General features: G+C 51.0%; 1 non-coding gene and 1 pseudogene across 1 annotated transcript; one reads left to right on the forward strand and one right to left on the reverse strand.

The window, feature by feature from the left end:
- The first annotated feature begins 1,107 nt into the window (after positions 1–1,107).
- LOC133232477 (primary amine oxidase, lung isozyme-like) lies at positions 1,108–5,508 on the forward strand (annotated as a pseudogene).
- Positions 5,509–8,093: 2,585 nt separating this feature from the next.
- Positions 8,094–8,200, reverse strand: LOC133233077 (U6 spliceosomal RNA). Its single transcript, XR_009731561.1, has one exon. It is a non-coding gene; the product is annotated as a U6 spliceosomal RNA (small nuclear RNA).
- Between the last annotated feature and the right edge of the window lie 4,806 nt (positions 8,201–13,006).

Consider the following 13,006-nt stretch of genomic DNA (forward strand, 5'->3'; position numbering starts at 1 on the left):
GTGCTTCAAGTACTGATTCTTCAGTTTCTTTGCACCTTCTGATCCTTTTGGCTGGGATGTACTGTCTATTCTCCTCCAGAAAACATACTCTGTTTGCAATGTCATCTAAGGTGACTTCTGGGGAAAACGGTGTTGAACATGTCCAGTTTGGAAAGGACTTTCCCCCAGTTCACTAGGGAAGCATGTCACGTGTCTGGAACCTCAGTCTCTCCTGGTTCCCACAGGACTTGGCTGTACAGAAGATGGTGTCTCCCCTGCATCACCTGCCCGACAATGGAGATGACTTTGTTCTCTGCCTCTGCAGCATTCTGGAAAAGGGTTTCCTGGGGATGAAGGTTGTGGACAGCTAGGTTAAATTCACAGCCAGGGTATTATGCACCCTGACATCTGATGTGGTCCTTCAGTTCTGCTCAAGGGGTGGGGGTCTCTGTAAGCTGCAACTTCCCACCCCCTCCAGCTTCTGAATGGATTCACTCCCCTCAGGCTCTCCTCTAGTGACTCTGGGAGTTCAGGACCTCCAAGATGTTGACTTGGCTCAGCTCTTCAGCCCCTCAGCTCCCCACAGGTGATTGGCGTTCTCAGCATGACTCTCCAGGCTCCTATGCATGCCATTAGGGTTCTGCTTGCTGCATGGGAGCCCTCATCAGAGGGCTTCATGGACTAAAGGAAGGAAGATGGAATCTGGCTGGATGGATGAACACAGGGGAGTTTTGCTTGCAGCCATGTAGCAAGGAGCAAGGTTCCATCAAGAGAGTGGAAAAAGAGCTCCGAGACCCATCACTTCTACCATTTCTTCCCTCCAGCTGTGTCTCCCACACGCATCCCTCCCCCATTTTGTTCCCCAACAGTGAAGCTGAGTGTTTGATTTGAAACAGGAGGACAGAGGCTGACATGGGCCACTTAAAATTCAGGTTATAACCTCAGCTGCATCTTCTGAGCCTGGCCTGATCACTGCCCCGCCCCAACCTCAAACCACTGCCACTCCTCTTTCCTTGGCTGTTTGTCCTTAGTGTACATATAACTCATAGACCCGAGCACAAGTCAAAGACAGGAACCTACAGACACTGAAAGAGGCACTGTGCACCCAGTCCTGTCGGTCTGTCCATCATGCATGCTGCACTCCAAATCACGAGCCTGAAGACAGCCAGAGCTTTAGCGATGTTCATCTTCATTTTTCTGTCCTTGTGGACTCTTCTGGTGATGGGCAGGGAGGAAGGTGGTGTTGGGAGTGAGGAGGGCGTTGGGAAGCAATGTCATCCCAGCCTGCCTCCCCGCTGCCCCTCCAGATCCCCCAGTGTCCAGCCCTGGACACACCCCGAACAAAGCCAGCTGTTTGCAGACCTGAGCCAAGAAGAGCTGACGACTGTTATGAGCTTCCTGACCCAGAAGCTGGGGCCAGGCCTGGTGGATGCACGCCAGGCCCGACCCTCAGACAACTGTGTCTTCTCGGTAGAGCTGCAGCTGCCCTCCAAGGCTGCAGCCCTGGCCCACCTGGACAGGGGGAGCCCCCCACCTGCCCGGGAGGCACTGGCCATCGTCTTCTTTGGCGGACAACCCCAGCCCAATGTGACTGAGCTGGTGGTGGGGCCTCTGCCCCAGCCCTCTTACATGCGGGATGTGACCGTGGAGCGTCATGGGGGCCCCCTGCCGTATTACCGACGTCCCTTTCTTATCCGAGAGTCCCTGGACATAGACCGGTTGATCTTCGACAGAGAGCTGCCCCAGGCTGCTGGTGTCCTGCACCACTGCTGCTCCTACAAACAAGGAGGAAGGAACCTGGTCATCTTGACCGCAGCTCCCCGCGGTATCCAGTCAGGGGACAGGGCCACGTGGTTTGCCCTGTACTGTAACATTTCAGGATCTGGGATCTTTCTGCACCCTGTGGGGTTGGAGCTGCTGGTAGATCACAAGGCTCTGGACCCAGTGGACCAGTGGACCATCCAGAAGGTGTTCATTCAGGGCCACTACTATAAGAGTCTGGCCCAGCTGGAGGAGCAGTTTGCGGCTGGCCAGGTGAATGTGGTGGTGATCCCAGACAATGGCACAGGTGGGTCCTGGTCCCTGAAGTCCCAGGTGCCTCCGGGTCCAGCTCCCCTTCTACAGTTCCATCCTCAGGGTGCCTGCTTCAGAGTCCAGGGCAGTCAGGTGACCTCCTCATTGTGGACTTTCTCCTTTGGCCATGGAGCTTTCAGTGGTCCTAGGATCTCTTACATTCAATTCCAGGGAGAATGGCTGGCTTATGAGATCAGCCTTCAAGAGATCCTGGTTGTCTATGGTGGGAATACCCCATTCGCAATGATGAACCGATACATGGATCGAGGCTTTGGTATGGGCAAGTTTGCCACGCCCCTGACCGATGGCGTCGACTGCCCCTATCTGGCCACCTATGTGGACTGGCACTTCCTTCTGGAGTCCCAAGCCCCCGGGACCCTACATGATGCCTTTTGTGTGTTTGAGCAGAACAAGGGCCTGCTTCTGAGGCAACACCACTCAGATGTGTTTTCTCACTATTTTGGGGGTCTTGTGGAGACAGTGCTGGTCTTCAGATCTGTGTTGACCTTGTTCAACTATGACTATGTTTTAGATGTGATCTTTCACCCCAGTGGGGCCATTCAAGTCAAATTCCATGCCACGGGCTTCATTAGCTCAGTGTTCCACTTTGGTGCTGCCAGAAGATATGGAAACCAGGTTTGGGAGAACACACTGGGCATCGTCCACACCCACAGTGCCCACTACAAGGTGGATTTGGATGTGGGAGGTAAGACACCCTGGGGGAGGCAAGGATTGCAGTAGAGGGGCCTGAAAGATTGGGGACATCTTTGGGTGAGAGGTGAGAAGCAAGGGACACACTCAGTCTGGCCTTGTCTTTGGCTCCTACTCTGAAGCCAGGAGCAGGCAGGCTCCAGAGGGGGCAGGGCAGCTGCCTGACCAGCTCTTGCTCCTCCCTTCTCCTCTGAGAGGGGAAACCTGAGATCCATGGGCTCAGCTCCCTTCCATGATGATCAGGAAGCAGGACAGGGACGGTGACCATGGACCCCTGACCAGAGCATTTCTAGGTACCAGTTGGCCGTGACCCAGAGGAAGGAGACAGAGCCCAGCAGCTCCAGCGTCTTCAATCAGAATGACCCCTGGACTCCCACCGTGGACTTTACTGACTTCATTAACAATGAGACCATTGCTGGAAAGGTCAGCTGACTGTGGGAGAAGAGGGAGTTGTGGGGGACACAGAGATCAGCCCCACCTTCCCTTGAGGTGGGAGCCTGAAAGCCCGTGATTACCTGAAGGGCTAAGCTGATTCGTGCTTCTGTGCTTTTGTGGATCTGCTCCTTACCTGTGGAGGGAAACTTCCTAAGCTGGGAGTTCATCTGCAGACCCTGGCTGAGGCTCCAGCCTTTTTTCATGAGGCAGCAGCAGTTTCAGTCTCTGCTCTGTGGACTGAGTCCTTTAAGGGCCCCAGGATTCAGAAGGGCTGGAATGATCAGGGAAGACCACATCTCTTATATCTAAAACTTCTCTGCTTCTGTCTTTACCACTACAGGATTAATTTATTTTTATTTTTTTTAAATTTATTTTATTTTAGATTTTATTTTAGTATTTTTTAATTTATTTTAATTGGAGGCTAATTACAATATTGTAGTGGTTTTGCCATACATTGACATGGATCAGCCATGGGTGTACATGTGTTTCCCATCCTGAACCCCCCTACCAGCTCCCTCCCCAGCCCATCCCTCTGGGTCATCCCAGTGCACCAGCCCTGAGCACCCTGTCTCATGCATTGAACCTGGACTGGCAATCTGTTTCACATATGATAATATACATGTTTCAGTGCTATTCTCTCAAATCATCCCACCTTCGCCTTCTCCCACAGAGTCCAAAAGACTGTTCTATACATCTGTGTCTCTTTTGCTGTCTTGCATACAGGGTTATCATTACCATCTTTCTAAATTCCATATATATTTGTTAGTACACTGTATTGGTGTTTTTCTTTCTGGCTTACTTCACTCTGTATAATAGGCTCCAGTTTCATCCACCTCATTAGAACTGATTCAAATGTATTCTTTTTAATAGCTGAGTAATATTCCATTGTGTATATGTACCACAACTTTCTTTTCCATTCATCTGCTGATGGACATCTAGGTTGCTTCTGTGTCCTGGCTATTTAAACAGTGCTGCGATGAACATTGGGGTACACGTGTCTCTTTTAATTCTGATTTCCTAGGTGTGTATGCCCAGTAGTGGGATTGCTGGGTCATATGGCAGTTCTATTTCTAGTTTTTTAAGGAATCTCTACACTGTTCTCCATAGTGGCTGTACTAGTTTGCATTCCCACCAACAGTGTAAGAGGGTTCCCTTTTCTCCACACCCTCTCCAGTATTTATTGTTAGTAGACTTTTGGATCGGAGAAGGCAATGGCACCCCACTCCAGTACTCTTGCCTGGAAAATCCCATGGATGGAGGAGCCTGGTAGGCTGCAGTCCATGGGGTCGCTAAGAGTCAGACATGACTGAACGACTTCACTTTCACTTTTCACTTTCATTCATTGGAGAAGGAAATGGCAACCCACTCCAGTGTTCTTGCCTGGAGAATCCCAGGGACGGGGGAGCCTGGTAGGCTACCGTCATTAGGGTCACACAGAGTCAGACATGACTGAAGTGACTTAGCATAGCATAGCATAGACTTTTGGATAGCAGCTATTCTGATTGGCGTGAGATGGTATAAAGGATTAATTTCTAAATGTCAGCCTTTTCTGTCACCCACAACATGATCTTCCCTCCTCCATTCACCTCCTCTCAGTTACAGTTTGGGAACTATCGCAGAGTCAGGAGAGGTGTTGAAGTAGCCTGTGGGTGTCATCATTTCTCTTGGGATGGGTAGGCTGATGGCGATGTAATGGGAAATGTCAGAGATGGCAGTTGCAGGCTGGGATAGTGGAGGCTGGTGTTGCTCATAATGTGAAGTTGATTTTTTATGCTGTGACTTCTGGGCTACTATGAAAATGTGTCTAAAACTTAAAACCCTCTTGAGTGATGGTGAGCTCCCAAAGTGAATCCTGTGGGAGGCAGAGGTGTCCTTAGCAGCGCCATGCCTTATGACCCTCTTTCTTCCCCTGCTAGGACCTGGTGGCCTGGGTGATAGCTGGTTTCCTGCACATCCCACATGCAGAGGACATTCCCAACACGGTGACAGTGGGGAACAGTGTGGGCTTCTTTCTGCGACCCTACAACTTCTTTGACGAGGACTCCTCCATCAGTTCTGCTGACTCCATCTACTTCCAAGAAGACCAGGATGCTGGGTCCTGTGAGGTCAACTCCCTGGCTTGCCTGCCCCAGGTTGCTGCCTGTGCCCCTGACCTCCCTGCCTTCTCCCACGGGGGCTTCTCCTCCTAGGTGTTCCTTGGAATGGGGAATATGGCTGGGGCCCCAGGGCCAGGGAATGTGGGGGAGAAGAAGGGCTGGGAGCTGGGGAGTCTGTGCCCTCTTCTCCCTCTTCACCCTCCAGGGTCCTTTCTCTCCCTTGCCTTCCCTCCCTGCTGGGAGCATCCTGAGCCTGTGCTGCAAGAGACAGGGCCGTCTCAGCCCTGTGGACCCCAACCTGCTGGGTTCCTGTCACAGAGAGGAGAGGAATGGCCAATGAGGAGCCTGGAATGATTATTAAAGTTTTCCAATCACTTCCTGGTTTTGATGTGTTTTGCTTTTTTATCCTTTTGTCTTTGGTTTTCTGTGCTCTCATAGCTTTTTAGGCCATTCCAGGTCTCTCCTGAGACTCCCCAGTCCTCACAATGGAGAGGAGGATGCGGGCTTTCTAAGGGGATGGCCACCAAGAGGATTCCTGCCAGGACTGTGAATCCAGGAGTCCAGTTGGAAGGGGCTCGTTGGCCCTTGTTTCCTCTCATCCTGGTCCTCCTTCTTCTCTTCCTTCTTGCCTTGCCTTCTCCTGTTCTTACCTGTTCTTCTATCTTGGTATTTACCTCCTGGCCCTCAGCGGATGTTCCTCAGCTCTCATTTTTCAACTCTGGTCTCCTCTCCTGACTCTAGGCCTGTGGAAGTCTGAAAATGCAAGGGACATCTAGCTGAGAGGACAGTCCCCATCTGTGTCCAGTGTCTGGAGGCTGCCCCTTCCCCAGTCCTGGGGCAATGTGTTTGTATGCCCTGTCTTGCATCCTCTTGCAGGAGTGGTCATGGAGACAGCAGCAGCTCTAGGGAGCACTTGAGGTGGCTTTGTGGGCGCAGCGGTAATGAAGAGTGGTCATTTGTGCCAGGTCTCTGTGTGACCTGTGGCCTCTGCACACTGCAGGAGCCAGTGGGGGAGGTTGGGTGGGCACCTAGGGAGCGAGGCAAGAAGACCTGTCATGGGGCCAGGGGTTGTCCAATCACGTGTGATCATGCAAAGGAGCCAGGGTGTCTGGGGGTGGAGCCTCCCCCACAGGCTGTCCCTCTGGAGATGTGGATGGAATAGGTCTGGATCCAGGGTGTCTCTACAAATATCCAGAGATTGGAAATAGTAGAACCGTCTTTCCTAGAAGATTCATTAACTAAATTCGAATACAGTTTTACAAAGCAATATTACATAGCTATAAAAGCAATTGTATTTCTTTCTAGAAATCAATCTTCTAAAGAGCAAGGCAAGATACAGAAGTGTGTATAGGGCACCACCTTTTGTGTTTTAAAGGAAAGATCATATAAATACATATTTTCATATCTTATAGATGCATATTCAGAAGACATGGGTGACAAGGGTTGCCTCTGGAGGGCATCCAGGTGGAAGGGACTCAGGAGGGGGACTTAGTATAAACCCTTTTAAAAGCTTTGAACCATATGACTGTATTATCTATTCATTTATTATTATTCAAATAATAAAAGGTCCCATACAAGACCTGACCAAAAGCACTGCAGAGGGTGACTGCAGCCATGAAATTAAAAGATGCTTACTCCTTGGAAGGAAAGTTATGACCAACCTAGATAGCATATTCAAAAGCAGACACATTACTTTGCCAACAAAGGTTCGTCTAGTCAAGGCTATGGTTTTTCCTGTGGTCATGTATGGATGTGAGAGTTGGACTGTGAAGAAGGCTGAGCGCTGAAGAATTGATGCTTTTGAATTGTGGTGTTGGAGAAGACTCTTGAGAGTCCCTTGGACTGCAAGGAGATCCAACAAGTCCATTCTAAAGGAGATCAGCCCTGGGATTTCTTTGGAAGGAATGATGCTAAAGCTGAAACTCCAGTACTTTGGCCACCTCATGCAAAGAGTTGACTCATTGGAAAAGACTCTGATGCTGGGAGGGATTGGGGGCAAGAGGAGAAGGGGACGACAGAGGATGAGATGGTTGGATGGCATCACTGACTCGATGGACGTGAGTCTGAGTGAACTCCGGGAGTTAGTGATGGACAGGGGGGCCTGGCGTGCTGCGATTTGTGGGGTCGTAAAGAGTCAGACACGACTGAGCAACTGATCTGATCTGATCACCCTTTAAACTATTATAAGTTGTCTTTTCGGATAGGGTACAATGGGAGAGGATAAACTGTGTTGAGAGATGAGCCCAGGGACTCAATTTTCTCAAATATTTGAGACTCAGAGAAATAGGTGTGGTCTCAGGTGACCCCATGCTCTGGCTTTTCCAGTAGTCATGTATGGATGTAAGAGATGGACTATAAAGAAAGCTGAGCGCCGAAGAATTAATGCTTTTGAACTGTGATGTTGGAGAAGACTCTTGAGAGTCCCTTGGACTGCAAGGAGAGCCAACCAGTCCATCCTAAAGGAGATCAGTCCTGGGTGTTCATTGGAAGGACTGATGTTGAAGCTGGAACTCCAATACTTTGGCCGCCTGATGTGAAGAGCTGACTCATTTGAAAAGACCCTGATGCTGGGAAAGATTGAGGGCAGGAGGAGAAGGGGACGACAGAGGATGAGATGGTTGGATGGCATCATCGACTCAATGGACATGGGTTTGGGTGAACTCCGGGAGTTGGTGATGGACAGAGAGGCCTGGCGTGCTGCGGTTTATGAGTTCGCAGAGTTGGACACGACTGAGTGACTGAACTGAACTGACTGACTGACTGACTGATGACCTCTTTGCCTCTTCTTTTTTTTTTTTTTTAAATATGGAACGCTTCACGAATTTGCGTGTCATCCTTGCGCAGGGGCCATGCTAATCTTCTCCGTATCGTTCCAATTTTAGTATATGTGCTGCCGAAGCGAGCACTGCCTCTTCTCGTCTGTACGTCTCCAAGGGAAATGTTAAACCTCAGTCAGTCTCTCTTTGACTGTCTATGGCTCACTCTTCCTGTCTGTTTCTCTTCAAGGAGGGGGAATGAGAAGCAATGGGGAGGGGTGGCTTCCACCTGCTGGAAGCCCATGCAGGGCTGGGAGGTGAAGGACAGGAAACAGATTTTAGATGCTGCTCAGTTTCTGACCTGAGGGAGTCACATCCAGGGAGCTCACACACACAGAAGCTTCTGCTCCTTTCTGCATTGCTCCAAACCCGGGTTCCCTGCTGGGTCAACAGTAGATGGAGATGAATCAGTGAGCTGGAGAGAAGCTAGGTTTCAAAGAACAGGGAGAAAGACCTCAGTCAGGAGAGAGTGTGGCGGGTGGATGAATTTATAACACGACCCAAGGTGGAGGCCAGAGTGGCAGAGGACAGCGACTGAGGAGAAGGAGAGGTTAAAGACTGAGACAGAGGAGAAAAATGAGTGTTGGGGTCGCCGTGGTTCTGATACTGACTTAATGCCTTTTCTCTCTCTGACCTGAGTCATTGAACTTCTCCATAAGATTTTTATGCTGTTGTTTCTACCTCCTTCTGCCTTCTTTTTATGGTCAGTTGCATGACAGCCAGTGCTGGAGGCAAAGGAATAAAGGAATTTTTTCTTTTGGAATAAAGGAATGTGGTGTCAACCCCTCCCCTACCCGGGCAGAATAACTTGCAAGTCATTGCCTTGAAACCATGTCCAGACCAAGGCAGTGAGTGTTTACAAGTGGTGAGTGTGCATGTGAGTGTGTCCGGATGGTCGCTCACAGCTTTGATGTGGAACAGGGACTGTGGTTGTGTCTCTCTACAGCTGGTCTAGGGATGACACCCCTGTCCCAGGCCTCAGTGGACATGTAGACTGTGAGCTTTTCAGCCCACTCAGGTCGGAGGCCTGCAAGGTGGACCTCCAGCTGGCCACCCCACCCACGCTCTCATCAAAACCTGAAGCTGGCTGGATTGTTGGCCTCAGACTCAGTGTCAAGACAAAGAAGGGAAGAGTAACGCAGGATGTCAGGTTCTGAAAGAATTCCTGTCCACAAGGGCACAAATTTTGGACTTGGGCCCATTGCCCTTGAGGAACTGAACTAGGGGACACCCAAGATGTCCTTACAGGAGGGTGATAACTGGGACTCCAGGAATGGAGACACAGGCAAACCGTGAGCAGCAGAAGCCTCGCCCTCCTGCCTTGGCTCTCGTCCTGCAGCCCCAAGGCAGGGCTCCCTCTGCGAGTGCAGGATAGGATTCCCACACGCGTTCAACAAAGACTTCCCCAGTGCCTCCTGTGTGCCAGGCACCTTGGGAGGCACCAGGGTACATTATGGAGTAAGACACAAGGTCGCCCCCAGGGGTGACAGTCGCAAGTCAAGAATCAATTACATCAGGGACTTTTTCAGGGAGGTGGGAGGAGGAAAAAGCAGGGGCTCCTGACCTGGACTTAGGGACTGGAGAAGGCTTCCTGAGGCACGAGATGTCTAAGCTGATGGATAGAGCTGGCCATAGGAGAAGGAAGTGAGTAGTGACAAGTTTCCAGGAAGCGAGAACAACATGTTCAAAGGCCAGGAAGTGACAAGGTAACACCATCCAAGTCCCCAGGTTCACTGACGGGTGTGTGGGCTGAGAGCAGAGCCTGGAGGGACAAGCAGGGGCACAGAAGGCAGGTGCTTGCAATCCATGGTTCCCCTAAGAGAAATGGGGAGCCATGGAAGGATTCTAAGCAAGGGCGTGCCAGGGTGAGAGTTTCCTTTGCCCCTCCTGCAGTGGGGGCCCAGCGTGTGAACCACTGGACCACCAGGGAAGTCCCAGAGCATCACTGTATTTAATGGACACTTAACACTTGGGAAAGTCAGTTGCTGATTAAAGTAAAATCCTACCCAAAAATAGTTCCCTTGGTGCTTTGTGCACTGATGGGATAATTGCTTAGATGATCCTTGTAAACTTTATACAGAGCATGGTGGGATGGGAGAAAATTAAACCCCTAAGGAAAAAAAAGGTTTCTTGGCTCTCCCTGACAGTTTCTTTGACTGGATTTGACACTGAAAATGGGTTCATTATTTCTACAGACTCTTTACCTGTTTTAAGGGAAACCCATCCCTATTGGCCCCCTCCAGAAGGGGGTCCTCTTGCTAAGTCAAGTCTAGCACACTGCCTCTCCTGGGGGGTGTCTTCCCTGGGTCTGTTCCTTCCAGGCGCCCTCCTCCAAGGAGAGCTCTCCCTTTCCAGGGTCCTTCCCCCTGAGTCCCTCCTCATCCCATTCCCCTCCCTCTGCTGATGCAGAAGCCACAGGCCCTTCCAGCCGCTACTTCTGGACCTCTGGGTGGCATTGTCCGCTCTGACTAGTTCCTACGGAAAACTCTTGCCTCTTGTGACCTCCTCACATTCTGACCCCTCCGAGGGCATGCCAGCTTCTTCGCTTCTGCTCTGCCAACCAGCCCGCTCAGCCCCACACCTGGGCGTTTTCTGGCCTTTGGCCCCGGCCCTCCTCTCTCCCCTCTGCACAGTCCTCTCTGGGTGATCGCAGGCTCTCCTATCTTTAATGATTACTACTTGTTGTTCAATCTAAATCTCAATTTCCAGCCTAGAAGCTGTTCTCCCATCCCTGGAAACCCATAGAGACAATGGTCCTTTTTCGGGGCATCTGTGCTGGGGCTTCCCAGGAGCACCTCAACCTCAAATTTATTGGTTTCCCCCTTAACCTTGCTGTTCTTCTTGTAGGTCCTTCTGATGAGAAAAGCCCCTCACCCACCCAAGTCACCCGTTAGAGGAAATTCCTTGGTGGTCCAGAGGTTAGAGCTCCTCCCTTCCACTGCAGCCGTCACGGGGTCCAGCACGGTTGGGGAATTAGGATCCTACAACGTGCACTGTGGGATCAAAAAAAAAAAAGTCCATAAATTACCAAGTCACTGAATGGAAACTTTGTCTTTGTGTCGCCTAAGTCACTGTGCTCCTTCTCACCCACCCACCCAACCAATCAGACACCGAGTCCTGTCAGCTCCACCCACCACGTTGCTCAGACCCTCCCTTCCTCTTGTCCTCCAGGTCACTGGCTTCAGTCTGGCCCTTTGCCTCCCATCTGGTGTCATGGTCTCTGTCTGTACCAATCCAAGCCCTGCTCGGAACCACAGTCAGAGCCATGTCCCCAGATTGCAGATCGGAGGGAGTGCAGTGACCTGTGTGTCCTTCCGCTGCTGGACCAGGCCTCTGAGCAGAAGCTCAGCTCACGCACTGCCACCTGGGGCCCAGATCTGGGAGCTGGAGATGGGCTCTGGGTCCCAGGAATCAACTCACCTTGAGCATAGTCACAGAGGCTGGGGCAAAGTTTGTCCAAAAGGAAATAAGACCTAGGGTGGGGGGAACAGTACGTGTGGTCCTGTCTCCTGAGTAATTCTCCAAATGAGACTCCTTTTTTGGTTTAGGCTGGCTGACACGATGATTGTGATGCCTACGATGAAAGGACATCAGAGGAAGCGATGTGTCAGCAGGACACTTAGAGGAGGTGGGCAGGGGGCACCTTCTTCTATATCAGTTCCTCCAGCAGGTCAGGCAGAATCTCTCCCTCCCGCTCCCTGAGCATTACCCACCTTCCCTAGGAGACCTAGGATACCCCAGCAGAGTGGCTCTTCTTGACCTGTGCTTGGTCACACTGGTTGGGATTAGTTTTCCCAAGCACAGGGAAAGCATTATCCATCCTCTTGATGATGTGTTCTTACCGAGGAGAAGAGGCCATCACTTACAACAGGATCCAGAATGAAGTTCTTGGCCTGGAGAGGCTGGCCTTGTGGCCAGGGCTGGGTGTGCCCTTAGACTCTGCTCCTCTTAGTACAAGGTCTGTATGAACCGTTTCAATTTCAGAGACTGGGGCTGAAAACCCTTGACTGGGGTGCTTGCACTGGCACATGGACAAATGTCTCCTCAAGCAACAGAATACAGGGAAACTGTAAGGCATTAAAAATACCGGCACAGAGCAGCAGCAGCTGGGGCGATCGTGAACCATAAGATACAAAAAGAGCACAAGTGTACTGCCACTTCTGAGCTGCCAAAAGCAGAAGCAGTGTATTGGGCACTATCTCTGCACACAGGACCACAAGCAGTTGGGTGGACCACCTAAGTCAGCCCTGGGGCCCACTCTGCAGATCTGCCCCCACTCTTACTCCACTGAAGGAACCAGTCCACAGAGGGCAAGCAGGGAACCTGTGTTTTGTTCTTGCGCCTTCCTGCAGCAGCTTGAGTACCAGTAAGGCCCTGCCTCAATTCCTCCTCTGGCCTCTTATCAATTCTACTGATGGAAGTGTCCTAGGACACAGGTTGGTAACAAAATGACCCGTGTGTGGAATTTGCATATCAAAATAGAGCTGGTTGTAGAAGCAGCTGGTATCTGGAGAACCTGAACTTCCTGGGGTTGATTTCCCTGGTTTCACATGTGCCCAGATTTCTGTCTTTCTGCAATGCCCACTTTCCTTAAGACCCGCATACTGCACAAGCCTTCCTGACCTGATCTCTTTTGCTGTCCCACCGACTCCTGTCTCCACCTCACACCTAAAACACTGACCTTGGCCATTTCCTGCCCAAGCCCAGGCTGTTTCAAGTTCTGTACCTTTGCACGTTGTGATCCTTTTGGCTGGAATGTACTGTCCATTCCCCTCCAGGCGAACTGCAAGGTCATCTAAGGTGCCTTTCAGGGGAAGTGGTCTTGGAGGTGGGCAGGTTGGAAAGGATTCTCCCCCAGGTCACCAGGGAAGCATGTGCCATCTCTGGAACCCTCAG

Source organism: Bos javanicus, chromosome 19 (assembly GCF_032452875.1).
Source record: "Bos javanicus breed banteng chromosome 19, ARS-OSU_banteng_1.0, whole genome shotgun sequence".
NCBI lineage: Eukaryota > Metazoa > Chordata > Mammalia > Artiodactyla > Bovidae > Bos > Bos javanicus.